Source organism: Cetorhinus maximus, chromosome 1 (genome assembly GCF_964194155.1).
Source record: "Cetorhinus maximus chromosome 1, sCetMax3.hap1.1, whole genome shotgun sequence".
Lineage (NCBI taxonomy): Eukaryota > Metazoa > Chordata > Chondrichthyes > Lamniformes > Cetorhinidae > Cetorhinus > Cetorhinus maximus.
In genome coordinates this window covers 16,290,249-16,305,401 of record NC_135879.1, presented here as the reverse complement: position 1 = coordinate 16,305,401, position 15,153 = coordinate 16,290,249, and positions in this window count along the sequence as shown.

The following is a 15,153-nucleotide window of genomic DNA, read 5'->3' as shown; positions in this document are numbered from 1 at the left end:
TGAACCCACACTGTTGGTATCATTCTGAACCACAACACTAGCCATCTAGCCAAATGAGCTAACCGGCCCACTAAAATGCCATTCTGTTCCTTTAATTGTCCATCAGACAATGTAATTGTCTATCAGACCTTGGGCACTGTTCATAGCATGCACTTCAACCCCTTTACCAATATGGCACCTTGCACTGAAAGCAGACTAAACCATAGTTGCAATTCAAGACCCAACCTTGAACACCTAGCTTGATGGTTCTTTATAGCACCCAAATTTTCCAAGGGAAATTACCCTCACATACAATAATTTCCGTCTTCTCTCCCTCAGCGGTAATCTGGCAGAGCAGGTGGCCCAGCCTAATTTTCATTCCATGCTTCATGTTCCCTCGTCCAGACACTGAAGGGCCTCCTCATTTTTTCCCCAGTCTCTCCTCATTTCACTTGGCCCATCCGCCACTCTCCTCATCTCCTCAACCCCTTTGTGCCACATTTCTTTCTCAACTGTGAACGGGTAACCTTTAAGAAAGGTTAGTGCTACACAAATCAATGGGCTGCAGCCCCTTTTCTGCCATGCAGGGTGGAGGAGGGTGGGGGGGGTGGGTGGTGGGAGTCTGCTTCTGAGTGAGTGCAGTAGGACAGAGTTAAATGGTTAAAGCAATTTGTTCATCCTAAACAACGCGTGCAACTTTGTTGAATGTACACCAATTTTATACTGTTTTGTCTCAAATAATTTAAAAATAAATGTCAAAATTTAGGAAACAAATGTGACAAGTCAAAAAATGCAACATGCGAAACAGAAGTCCATTCTTGAAAACTTAGCGACTTGCTGTTGCTGGCATTCGGACCTAACAGGTTACGTGATTGCATGTGCTTTGAATGTTTGAGCCATTTCCTCAGCTGCTGAGTGCTCTCTGTCTCACTGTAAAGCAGCCTCTCAGGCTACTTGGCGAGTGAGCTTTGGCTCAGCGGTGACGTCCCCGCCCCTGATCATTCAGACCGTCCCAGCGAGCGTAGGCAGGGGTTTCACTCTCTGAGACCCGGCTCCACAGCCAGGAGGGTATTCACATCCGATGGGAGTGGAGTGTTGACCTCCCCGCCCCCAACCCCCCCACCCCCCCACCCCCTCCCCTCCCCATCTCATCTAGTCGATTCCCCTGCTAGGAAATTGTGGTGTCGGGCTAATGGCCTATCCAAATAAAAAAGGGAAACAACCTAAAGCACAAGCTGCTGGAGGTAAATGCATTGGAAAATATGTGTTGCCTCGTGAGAGAAGAAGAATGTGGCAATAGAAAAGCTACTTCAGTTGAAATGAATTTGTATTAGGTGATTGTGACAGAAAAGTAGTCACCAGTGGTAAATTTAGGAATGGAACAATGTTGGGTCCTTTGATAAGTTCTGAGAAAACATTAGTGCTATAATTTTCATGCTTTCAATTTTTTTACATTGAAAATAATTTTGAATACTAGTCAAACCCAGCATAAACATAGTGAAATGTCTAACTTTACTGGATTTGTCCCATGACATTTACTTTATTAGGCACAATAGCCAGGATTTTATCAGTGATGTGGGGGCCCCAATAACCAGCCTCAAAGTTAACAGCAAGCCTGCCTCAGCCATTTGTGGGGCCCTCCCTCCCCCGACTGCATTTTTTGGTCCTCCAGCAACTAATTGGGCTTCCCATCCCTTTAAAGAGACAAGAGCCCGTCCCCAGGAGCTGCTGAACAATTGGAGGACCAGCAGCTCAGTAATCTCAGCAGCGCTACTTGTAGCAGTGGCCACTGCTGGGACTGCGCCTGGATGCCAAGGATGTACACTGCCCACCAAACCAGGTAAGAGAAGTCTTGGGGTGGAGGGGGTGGGGTGGGGGTCCTGGGCCAGGGCCCCTGAGAGGGTGGGGAGCGGTGGTGATGGCAGATGGTGCCGTTGCCTCAGGGGCAGTCATTGCCGCTAGGGAGGCCACTCTGTGGGTCACGGTGCTGAATAGGAGGGCCTCTCTGAACCCCAAGGAGGCTGCCAGGCAGAGTTGGCCATTTAGGTGACGCAGTTGGCCTTTGTGTGGCAGGGCCATCCTCCACCTCCCCTTCCGCTGGTAAAATGGCACAGATTCGGCAAGCCACCCCTGCCTTCCCTCGCCATTTTATTTTGCTCCCTCCACCTCCCAGTCTGACCCCAGAGGGCTGGTAAAATCCAGTCCAATCAGTCAAACAGTATGATTAATCTCTCACCTCACTCCTCTTTTTATCTTGCTCCTCTTTTTTGTACATCCCCTTTTCTGTTTTGGTCTCTCTCTCCTGCCAATTCTTTTTTATTGCTTCTCTCCCTCTTTCCTCTCTCCCCTTCTTCCCTTTTGGGTGGGAGATCTTAGCATGTCAAGGCATAGGTTGCCAGGGAAAAGAGTCACCGATGGCTGCACCTGGGATAGAGTTTGTGTAATTCCTAGCGGGTTCCTTCCCATTTTTTTCCCTAACACTTCTGCTTCACTCCAAGTTCTTGTTGTCATTGCACCCGCTCCCTCCATCAGCTTTCCGTTATCTACTCCCCCTTCCCATCGCTTCCTGAGCTCCCATTACTACTTCACGAAAAACACTTATCTGGCCATTAACACAATACTGTTTGTGGTACCGTGCACAAACTGGCTGCTGCATTTTCTACATTACAACGGTGGCTAAAAGTCCTTCCCCTCTCTCCCTCCCTTCCTCTCCCACTTGCCCCTCTTTCTCACATCCATCCTGCATCCTCCCCCCTCCATGCTTCCCCACCCCAGACCCTTTTCCCTTCACCCACTCCAAAAGCTGGGTGATAAGAAGCTAGTGGCTCTTTTGCCCTCATCCTGTTTCTCTCTTCCTCGCTCCCTCCTAACCTATTTTTTTTTTAAGTTTATACAGCGCAACTACCTAAAACAGGGCCTGTGTAGTCCAGTGCACTGTCATTTTGATTCGCTTGATTATGGTCCCCGTGGAGACCAATAATCTAAAAGAACTGAACTTACCAAACGACCCCAACAGAAGAAATCGATAGACAAGATTTCACCTTTTATATCTTTTACTTTAACAATGCAATCCAAATCAGCATAAATTAGAGATGAATTAATAGGCAAATGTATTCAATAGAAACTATAAATTACGCTTTAAATAGCCAATGTAACAAAGATAGATCTCACAGATTTACTGGCTGTCTCCTGAGTACACATGACACCACATGCAGTCCTAAAGTCCTTCACAACTCTCTTCCTCAGGCCGAGGTTCAACGACTTTTCTTCACACAGGATTTGGTCACTGAACTGCCTCCGACAAGAGTTACTCCATCAAATTTCCACAGACACAGTCATCACCAAAAGCGCGCACTTCTGCAGAACCTCCTTTGCTCGGCCAACAACAATCCCGATTGCGTAGATTTCCCAGAGTCACCTTCATCTGGCCACTCAGTAGCCCCTGGGTGCACTGCATGGCTGGCTCTGATGAGATGACTGAAGCAAGCAGCAATAAATTAGTTTCACCACCGCTGCTGCTGAACCCTGTCAGTTATCTTACACACACAGCTCCCCACAGCCGGCTGCCTTCCACCTCCTGCTGGCATCTGATCTCAGAGAGCTCTGTGGGCTTTTCCCCAATCAGCTCCCATTTCCTTAGCAATGTGAGGACACAGTTCGATTTCCCAGGAGTCTGATGTCACAGCCAGGAATTCAAAGTTACCCCCACTGACCCAGTCTTTTAGTTAAATGCAGGCTTTGAAACCAAAGTAAGTGCAGACAGCAGCTTTGCACACACATCCCCCCTTGGTCTCACAAACAGTGCATTTCATCATAGAATTTAAATCAACACTTAATATAAATGTTACCTTTACAAAGATTTTAAAGTTTGACCTCCATCATTTCCCCAGATAATTTTGCAAAATTACTGAACAGGAATTCTAGAAGCTAAGGAAAACTATCCCATCAATACGGGCTGGCCTAACCATGCAGATGTATCCTGGGAAGTTAAGTAAACGACAAGCGCTCAGGTGTCACAATCTGAATTCAGGACACAGCATTACAATGCTCGGCAAAAGTATCAGCCTAAACATCGCTCAGCTATTTTGCTGATCTCCTGACTTAGATGCAGTGAGAGTCTGCTGAAACAATGGAAAACTTGACCAGGACCCAGGTACACTGGATCTCAGCCATCGGACCACGTTTCCTGTACGGCCTTGTGCAGACTGAGTCTTCGTCCATCCATCCCAAGGCCATCAATGTAAGAATAGGTAGGATTTGGGGTGGGGTCTCTCTAGTTCAGCCGTTCCTACAGCTCAGCCCTCAGTCAAGACCTCTGGCGTTCGATAGCACAGGGTATGCTTGGTCTCACGACGTGGTTTCACCGCAATCAACAGGAATGGAACCCAGCTGAGGATCAAGGCCAGGGTCAGATGCTGGGTCCAGCCCTCCCCCCGAAAGTTCAGAAGAGGCACTTCCTTTTTATGTTTCAAAGTAGTTCCTTTTGTAAGGGGCTGTGAAGGGAGCCAGATAGTTTGGAGGGGGGAGAACTGTAGAAATGTGACCGTCATCTGCTGTCATTTCAGCACCTTCATTCGGAGGGCCCTGTGGATGTGCCTGCAATTGGAGAGCCCTTCACATGGCCCCATGATCATCAACGGTGTCAGCAGCAGTGTTCTGTGCTGAGCGCAATCACGACATAACACCTTTTTTTTATATTCTTTCGCGGGATGCGAGCATCTCTGGCAAGGTCAGCATTTGTTGCCCATCTCTAATTGCCCTTGATCTGAGTGGTTTGCTAGGCCACTTCAGAGGGCAGTTAAGAGTCAGCCTCGTTGCTATGGGTCCGGAGTCACATGTAGGCCAGACCAGGTAAGGGCAGCAGATTTCCTTCCCTAAAGGACACCAGTGAATCAGGTGGATTTTTTTTTTAACAACAATCAGTGATAGCTGTCATGGTCACCATCCCTGAGACTAGCTTCATATTCCAGATTTATTAATTGAATTCAAATTCTACCAGCTGGCGCGGTGGGGTTTGGGCCTACCCCGGGGCCTCTGGGTTACGAGGCCAGTGACGGACGTGACCTCAGCCTCCCCAGGATGGTGCCCCCGTGAATTTTTTTCGGGCCTCAATTCTTAGCCCAAGCTTTTGGGAGAGGCTGAGGCCTTCAGGTGACAACTTTAGCGCAGACGTTCAGAGAATAAAAGGGCGATTCGATTGAACAAAATCAGCTTCATGTCAAGATTGGCACACCTGCTCCACAGTGGCCTCTGGTGGCCAGGGCCAGCCATTACATGCAAATTCAAATCATTAATGTTTTAATGGGAGAATTTCGGTGACGGGGGTTTATTGGTGGGATTTAGCGACAGGGATTATGTCGTAAAAGTGCACCAAGTCCTGTGACGACATCACCTTCAAAGTGTCACAGGAGGCAACTGCAAACATAACAGGGCTGGACACACTCGACATTGAAAACCTCAGAGGAAATTTTTACCTGACAGGATATGTTGATTTTAACAGCTGTAACCTATTTAGGAATAGCAAATCACTACGGTTGTCACATGTAAATAATTGAAAAGATTTGTGTCCAGATTCTTTCAATATGCAGCTTTGCTGCTTTAAGGTGGGCAAATTGTTGTTATGAAGCCAGATGAATTGGTTTTAAATCTATATTTTACCAACTGCACAATTGCTAACGTTTTGCACTTAATGTCCTCAAACTGTTCACCTTAACTAATGTTATTGTTGGTTTGTTATGAAAGGTACGTTTGTTGAAACTGATTCATTATTGACTTGTTCCATTTAGTTTTTAAAATGTTCCTGGGCTTACCAATACTTTATCGGTTGGGTATTCAGGTTGGGGGTGTAGATGGTTTGGCTCGGGTTGGGGTGGAGGTCGGGTCGGGTTGGGGTGGTGGTCGGGTCGGGTCGGGGTGGAGGTCGGGTCGGGATAGTCGGGTCGGGGTGGTCGGGTCGGGGTGGTCGGGTCGGGGTGGAGGTTGGGTCGGGGTGGTTGGGTCGGGGTGGTCGGGTCGGGTCGGGGTGGAGATCGGGTCGGGATAGTCGGGTCGGGGTGGTCGGGTCGGGGTGGTCGGGTCGGGGTGGAGGTTGGGTCGGGGTGGTCGGGTCGGGGTGGTCGGGTCGGGTCGGGGTGGAGATCGGGTCGGGATAGTCGGGTCGGGGTGGTCGGGGTGGTTGGGTCGGGGTGGAGGTCGGGTCGGGGTGGAGGTCGGGTCGGGGTAGTCGGGTCGGGTCGGGTCGGGGTGGTCGGGTCAGGGTGGTCGGGTCGGGGTGGAGGATGGGTCGGGGTGGAGGTCAGGTCGGGGTGGTCGGGTCGGGGTGGTCGGGTCGGGGTAGTCGGGGTGGTCGGGTCGCGGTGGTCGGGTCGGGGTGGTGGTCAGTTCGGGTCGGGTCGGGGTGGTCGGGTCGGGGTGGTCGGGTCGGGTCGGGGTGGTCGGGTCAGGGTGGTCGGGTCGGGTCGGGGTGGAGGATGGGTCGGGGTGGAGGTCGGGTCGGGGTGGAGATCGGGTCGGGATAGTCGGGTCGGGGTGGTCGGGTCGGGTCGGGGTGGAGGATGGGTCGGGGTGGAGGTCGGGTCGGGGTGGAGATCGGGTCAGGATAGTCGGGTCGGGGTGGTCGGGGTGGTCGGGTCGGGGTGGAGGTCGGGTCGGGATAGTCGGGTCGGGGTGGTCGGGTCGTGGTGGAGGTCGGGTCGGGGTGGAGGTCGGGTCGGGGTGGTCGGGTCGGGTCGGGTCGGGGTGGTCGGGTCAGGGTGGTCGGGTCGGGGTGGAGGATGGGTCGGGGTGGAGGTCGGGTCGGGGTGGTCGGGTCGGGGTGGTCGGAGTGGTCGGGTCGGGGTGGTGGTCAGTTCGGGTCGGGTCGGGGTGGTCGGGGTGGTCGGGTCGGGTCGGGGTGGTCGGGGTGGTCGGGTCGGGGTGGTCGGGTCGGGGTGGTCGGGTAGGGGTGGTGGTCAGTTCGGGTCGGGTCGGGGTGGTCGGGGTGGTCGGGTCGGGGTGGCGGTCGGGTCGGGTCGGGGTGGTCGGGGTGGTCGGGTCGGGGTGGAGGTCGGGTCGGGGTGGTCGGGTCGGGGTGGAGGTCGGGTCGGGGTGGTCGGGTCGGGGTGGAGGTCGGGTCGGGGTGGTCGGGTCAGGGTGGAGGTCGGGTCGGGGTGGTCGGGTCGGGGTGGCGGTCGGGTCGGGTCGGGTCGGGGTGGTTGGGTCGGGGTAGTCGGGTCGGGGTGGAGGTCGGGTCAGGGTGGAGGTCGGGTCGGGGTGGTCGGGTCAGGGTGGCGGTCGGGTCGGGTCAGGGTGGAGGTCGGGTCGGGGTGGTCGGGTCAGGGTGGCGGTCGGGTCGGGGTGGAGGTCGGGTTGGGTCGGGGTGGTCGGGTCGGGTCGGGGTGGTCGGGTCGGGGTGGAGGTCGGGTCGGGTCGGGGTGGTCGGGTCGGGTCGGGGTGGTCGGGTCGGGGTGGAGGTCGGGTCGGGTCGGGGTGGTCGGGTCGGGGTGGAGGTCGGGTCGGGTCGGGGTGGTCGGGTCGGGTCGGGGTGGAGGTCGTGTCGGGGTGGAGGTCGGGTAGGTGGGGGAGGTTGGGTCGGGTCGGAGGTCAGGTCGGGTTGGGGTGGTCGGGTCGGGGTGGAGGTCGGGTCGGGGTGGAGGTCGGGTCGGGTCGGGGTGGTGGTCGGGTCGGGTCGGGGTGGTGGTCGGGTCGGGTCGGGTGGTGGTCGGGTCGGGTCAGGGTGGAGGTTGGGTCGGGGTGGAGATCGGGTCGGGTCAGTTGTTAGGGTCGGGGTGGTGGTCGGGTCGGGGTGGTCGGGTCGGGTCGGGGTGGTCGGGGTGGTGGTCGGGTTGGGTCGGGTCGGGGTGGATGTGGAGGTCGGGTCGGGTCGGGTCGGGTCGGGTCGGGGTGGAGGTCGGGTCGGGTGGTGGTCGGGTCGGGTCGGGTCGGGGTGGTGGTCGGGTCAGGTCAGGGTGGTGGTCGGGTCGGGTCGGGTCGGGTCGGGGCGGGTCGGGTTGGGGTGGAGGTTGGGGCGGGTCGGGTCGGGTCGGGGTGGAGGTCGGGTCGGGTCGGGTGGAGGTCGGGTCGGGGTGGAGGTCGAGTCGGGTCGGGTCGGGGTGGAGGTCGGGTCGGGTCGGGTTGGGGTGGAGGTCGAGTCGGGTCGGGGTGGTGGTCGGGTCGGGTCGGGTCGGGGTGGAGGTCGGGTCGGGTCGGGTCAGGTCGGGGTGGTGGTCGGGTCGGGGTGGTGGTTGGGTCGGGTCGGGTCGGGGTGGTGGTCGGGTCGGGTTGGTGGTCGGGTCGGGTCGGGGTGGGGGTCGGGGCGGGTCGGTCGGGTCGGGGTGGAGGTCGGGTCGGGTCGGGGTGGTGGTCAGGTCGGGGTGGTGGTCGGGTCGGGTCGGGTTGGGGTGGAGGTTGGGGCGGGTCGGGTCGGGTCGGGGTGGAGGTCGGGTCGGGTCAGGTGAAGGTCGGGTCCGGGTGGAGGTCGAGTCGGGTCGGGGTGGTGGTCGGGTCGGATCGGGTCGGGGTGGTCGGGTCGGGGTGGTGGTCGGGTCGGGTCGGGGTGGTGGTTGGGTCGGGTCGGGTTGGGGTGGTGGTTGGGTCGGTGGTCGGGTTGGGTCGGGTCGGGGTGGTGGTCGGGTCGGTGGTCGGGTCGGGTCGGGTGGGTAGTCGGCTCGGCTCAGATCGGTAGTCGTGTCAGGTCGGGGTGGTGGTCGGGTCGGGTCGGGTCGGGGTGGTGGTCGGGTCGGTGGTCGGGTCGGGTCGGGTGGGTAGTCGGCTCGGCTCAGATCGGTAGTCGTGTCAGGTCGGGGTGGTGGTCGGGTCGGGTCGGGTCGGGGTGAGAAAATTGGCTGCTCACCGAATTTGCTCAATGTGGTCTCCTCTTTCCCTAACAGCATGATGGGTACGGTCAGCTATGACGGGGCAACATCAGAACCCTTTGACATCCGCAGTGGGGTCAAACTGGGCTGTGTTCTGGCACTGACACCCTTTGGCACATTATTCATTCTGCTGCTGTCATATATCTTCAGGTCATCTGCAGAGGGTGTCTACTCACATTCCAGGACTGACAGAGAGCTGTTCAGCCTTGCCCAACTGAGATCCAAGACAAAGGTGCACCAAGTCCTCGTCAGACGGCTGCTCGATGCTGACAATGCCACACCAACATTTTGTACTGAGGAATGCCTGCAATGGCAAATGTATCAACTCTCTCACACCTGTATAGAGTTTTTTTTTTAAATTCACTCACGGGATGTTGGCTTCACTGGCTGGGCCAGCATTTATTGCCCATCCCTAGTTGCCCTTGAGAAGGTGGTGGTGAGCTGCCTTCTTGAACCGTTGCAGTCCATGTGGTGCAGGTACATCCACAGTGCTGTTAAGGAGGGAGTTCCAGGATTTTGACCCAGCGACAGTGAAGGAATGGCGATATATTTCCAAGTCAGGATGGTGAGTGACTTGGAGGGGAACTTCCCGGTGCTGGTGTTCCCATCTATCTGATGCTCTTGTCCTTCCAGATGGAAGTGGTCGTGGATTTGGAAGGTGCAGATTATGGAGCCTTGGTGAGTTCCTGGAGTGCATCTTGTAGAAGGTACACACTGCTGCTACTGTGCATCGGTGGTGGAGGGAGTGAATGTTTGTGGATGTGCTGCTAATCAAGTGGCCTGCTTTGTCCTGGACAGTGTCAAGCTTCTTGAGTGTTGTGGGAGCTGCACTCATCCAGGCAAGTGGGGAATATTCCATCACACTCCTTGACTTATGCCTTGTAGATGGTGGACAGGCTTTGGGGAGTCAGGAGGTGGGTCACTCATCATGGGATTCCTAGCCTCTCACCTGGTCCTGTAGCCACAGTATTTATATAGCTAGTCCTGTTCAGTTTGACCATCAGCATCAGGAAGACAAATGTCATGGTCCAGGATGTTGTCACACCACGATATATCAGCATTGACAATGTGATGCTGGAGGTTGTTGATAGTTTCATATATCTAGGCTCAACAATCACCAGCAATCTGTCACTTGATGCTGAAATCAACACATTGCAAAAGTTGCAGCTGTTATGTCCAAGCTGAGTAAGAGTGTGGAACAACAGCAACCTGACTGAGAACACCAAACTGTGAATCTACCAAGCCTGCATCCTCAGTGCACTCCTCTACAGTGGTGAGACCTGGACAACATATGCTGGACAGGAGAAAAGACTGAATAGTTTCCACCTTCGCTGTCTCATAAGTATCCTTGGCATCTCTTGGCAAGACATGGTCACCAACTCAGAGGTCCTGGACTGTGCTAATTCCATCAGCATACACTCATTGCTAAGCCAACGACATCTGCGCTGCGTCAACCACATCCATCAGATGGATGACAGCGTATACCCAAGGATCTTATGTATGGTGAACTCGCCACTGGATCACGACCTCCTGGGTATCCATACCTCTTGCAGGCGAGATATGAAGATGGCGGACACTGGCACTGACAACTGGGAGACAGTCACTGACATCCGTGACTTCTGGAGGCTGACTGTTTGGAAGGGCATTGGAAGAGGCGAGCAGAAAGAAAGAGCTCAGCTGGCTGAGAAGAGGGCCCAGAGAAAACAAAGGCCAGTGAATCATGCACCTTCTCAGCCCACTGTCAGCCTCAGCAGCAAATGTGGCACAGTGGGGCTCCTGAGCCATACCAGGCGACACTTAACAGAGTTGATCACCACATCGCAAACCGTTTTACGAATCAGAAGTCTGTCATTTTTCAAGCGCACCCCAAGCCAACATTTACAAGTTTCACGCCTTTTAAAGGATATTCAGCTTTTCTATTCTTATGAACAAAGCGAATAACCTCAATCTTCCCCATATTCTACTCCATCTGCCTTCTTGTTGCCCACTCACTTAACCTCTCTATATCTCTTTGCAGCCTCTCCTCACAGTTTACATTTCTACCTATCTTTGTGTCATCAGCAAACTTAGACACTTTACTCTGTCTCTTTGTCTCAGACATTAATATAGATTGTAAATAGCTGAGGCCCCAGCACTGATCATTGCAGCTCTCCACTAGTCACAGCCTACCAAGTTGAAAATACCCTATTTAACCCTACTCTTTGTTTCCTGTTCATCCCTACACTTTGCTACCTGATCCTTAACCAATCCTCTGTCCATGCTAATACATTACCCTCAACTCCATGAGCCTTTATCTTGCCCATTAACCTTTCTTGTGTCACCATACCAAATGCCTTTTGGAAATCCAGGTATACTACATCTACTGGTTCCCCTTTATCTACCCTATCCTCAAAAAGCCCTAATAAATTTGTCAAACACAATCTCCGTTTCGTAAGACCATGTTGACTTTGTCTGATGATTTTCTAAGTGCATTATTAAGACTTCCTTAATAATAGATTCCAGCACTTTCCCGATAACAGATGTGAGGCTAAATGGCCTATAGTTTCCTGTTTTCTCTCTCTCTCCATTCTCGAAAAGCGATGTTACATTTGCTAACTTCCAATCTGCTGGGACCATACAAGAATCGAGGGCACTTTGGAAAATTATAGTCAACGTATCCACTGTCTCTGCTTCTTGACCTTACATTCATATTTTAGAATTGCAGGCCCATGAAGACCCAATATCCTATGTCTTGCCCCTTAAAAACCATTCCATTTCCGTAAGTCACATGAGCGTACCATATGCAGCTTACAATACGTAAACTAGCTAACTACTACAGATGCTGAAAGTCTGAAATAAAAACAGAAAATGCTGGAAATACTCAACAGATCCGGCAGCGTCTGTGGAGAGAGAAGCAGAGTTAACAGGCAGAATGTAACTGAGTCGCCGGAGCAGTGAAGGGGCCAGGAGAGTTGGGCTGGAGTCTACGCATCTGACTCCTGGTGTAGGGAAAACTGTCCCCAATTAAGTTGAGGGAAAGAAGGGCCCATTGTGGGTATCCTGGCCCCGGCAATGGGATGACAAGAATTATCCCCAAGCCCACCGGAATTTAGTGGTGTCTCAGGTATTTAACGGGACTCGCCTGAGTCTCCCGTGGCTCCAGAAGCCGGCCAGCAATCTATGGTAGTCCGACAGCAGCCTCATTTGGGGGTGGGGGGAGGGGGGTGCAGTTACATAGTCGGCGGTCTCTCGGAATTGAGGATGACGTCCATCAGGCTTGGTGAGACTTCAGATGACTGAGGAGCCCAATTCTGGATCCACGCGCTCTTCGGCAGTGGGGTGGAAATCGCAGCCCCGGGTTGGCTTCCTTCTCCTTTCTCTGTCGTCGCCGTTCTGCCTCGCTGATGAGTCGCTGAGCCTCGAAGTGGCTTGTGCCTCGGTGGACCAGGTGGTGCCATGCCAAGCAATTGGCAGCATTCTTCTCCCAGTCAGTGGTGTTAATGCCTCCGTGCTTTAGGGCAACCTTGAACGTATCCTTATACCTTTTCATTTTGGCCGCCCTTTGAGCATTGGCCAACGAAAAGGTGGTTTTCGGGCATCCAGACGCAATGGCCTGTCCATCGGAGTTGGTTCTGCAGGAGCAGGGCTTCAATGCAGCTTCATAGAGGATGTTCGCGTTAGTCGGGTGGTCCTCCCATTTGAGCCCCAGGATTCGACGCAAGCACTGCTGCTGGAAGCTTGGAAGCTCTCAAGGATCTTAATGTGGCGTAGGCAGGCAGTCCATCTCTCGCTGCAGTAGAGGGGGGTCAACACAATGGCCTTAAAAACCAGAACCTTTGTTGACTTCCAAAGGTCTCTGTTGTCAAAGACATGTTGCTGCAGCTTGAAGAAGACAATGCTGGCACAGTTGACTCAGTGTTGGCCTTTTTCATCGATGGTAGTCCCTTGGGAGAGGTGGCTGCTGAGATAAGGGAAGTGCTGCACATACTCTAGAGCCACCTCATCTACGTGGATGGTGCAGGGTTACTCAACTGGCCCGGGGAAGGTTGGTGAAGGACCTTTACCTTGGCGATGTTTAAGGGCAGGCCAAGCCTCTTATACGAGGTGTTGAAGAGGTCAAGCGTCCTTTGCACATCCTGTACAGAGTGAGCCATCATGCAGCAGTCATCCTCAAACAAGATCGTGAATGTCCATGATGGTAAGTTTTGTTTTTGCCCAGAAGTGACCAATGTTGAAAAGCTTCCTGTCCAGATGCTACTGAATGCTGACACCAGGTGGTAGGTCATCTTGGGTGAAGTGGACGATGACGGTCAGGTAAATGGTGAACAAGGTAGGGCCGATCTCACAACCTTGTTTGACCCCGGTCCGGATGTGAAAAGTGTCAGTTTCAGATCCTCCGCTCAGGATGGAGGCGGCCATGTTGTCACACAGGAGTCTCAAGATGGTGACAAACTTCAACGGGCAACCATAACTTTGGAGGACGATCCATACAGCTTCACGATTTAAAGAATCAAACACCTTGGTCAGGTCGATGAAGGCGAGGAACAATTCTTGATTTTGTACTGGACATTTTTCCTGGATCGGTCTAGCCACAAAGACCATGTCCACAGTATCCCGGGATGGTGGGAAGCCACGTTGGGATTCCGGTAGGATCTCTTCAGCAACCGGATGAAGGCAGTTCAGGAGGATGTGGGCCAGGACCTTACCCGCGATGGACAGGAGGGAAATCCCCCTGTAGTTTTCACAATCAGATTAGTCCCCTTTCTTGTGGATGGTAATGACGGTCGCGTTTTTGAGGTTCTGGGGGGATGTCCTCTTCGTCCCAGAGGTGGTAGATGAACTGGTGGAGTCGCGACTTGAGCTGATAGCTGCCAGCATGGTAGACCTCTGCAGCTATACCATCTGGCCCACAAGCTTCATTGGTTTTCATCTGTTGGATGGTCTGCTTAACCTCGTCGATGGTTGGTGGATCACCGTGGGAATCCTCCACCGGGTGTTGTGGGGCGGCTTGGAGGGTCTCCTCCGATATGGTGGAGTCCTGATTGAGGAGCTGTCCGAAGTGCTCCTTCCAAGACTGACGGATGGCATCACTGTCCTTGAGGAGCCGGGAGCCGTTCTGTGATCGGAGAGGGTTTTGTCCGGTTGAGCAGGGTCCACAGATCGTCTTGGTAGCCTGAAAGAAGTTGCGCATGTTGTGCTAGTCGGCGTAGGCTTGAATCTCGTACACCTTCCCCACCCACCAGTTGTTCTTCATGCCTCGAATGCGTCACTGGACCTCGGCGGTGGTATACTGCCGTCATTCGCCGGGTACATGGGAGATTTTGCCAGGCGATGAAGCCTGCTCGCTTCCACTCAAGGAGATCGCAGGTTGCAGTATCATGGTGTCAAACCAGTCCTGGCTCTGTCAAGGAGTGAACCCGATAGTCTGTGCGCAGGCATCTAGGACAGCAGACTTGAGTTGCTCCCAGTACGCCTGGATGAAAATGGCATCAGTGGTGGGCACTTGCTCCAGTGCATTATGCAAATAGGTCGGGAACTCTTCCTGCAGTCCCAGCTCCTTTAAATGCTGCAACATTCAGCTTTCTCCGGTGGCTTTTTGGGTCCTCTGGTGTCTTGGCAAGAGGCAGATGTTCATCACTGAGCGCACAAGTCAATGGTTCATCCAGCAATATTCAGAACTCTTCATGACCCTTGTGACCAGCATGTCCCTCAGGTCTCTGCCTCAGACAATGATGTAGTCCATGAGGTGCCAATGCCCTGACCTCGGGTGCCTCCACATGGTCTCGAGCTGGTTCTTCCGGTGGAAGACTATATTCATCACGATCAGATCGTATTGGGCGTACTTGGTCAAGAATAGGATGCCATTGGCATTGGCCTACCCCATGCTATGCTAGCTGATAGTTCCACTCCAGATTTCGTGGTCATGTCCAATTCGGGCATTAAAGTCACCTAGGAGGATGACCTCGTCGTTCCTGGGGACGGAAGCAAGGTCACCATCTAGATCAGAGTAGAAACTTTCCTTTACTCCATGGTTGGAATCTAAAGTCTGCACTGATAACAATGGCGCATTGGTTACAACTGAGGTGCAGGCGAAGGGTCATCAGCCTCTCATTGACCCTCAACGGGAATTTGGAGTCCATGGCAGCTATCCTGTTCCTCATGGCGAAACCTACTCCGTGGATGCGGGGGTCACGGTCTGATTTCCCTTTCCAGAAGAAGGTGTACCCTCCACTGGCCTCCCTCAGCTGCCCCTCCCCAGCGAACTGGGTTTCTGCTAACAGCAGCGATGTTGACGTTGTGCCTCATGAGCTCCCAAGCCGCGATGGCAGTTCGTCTTTCCAAG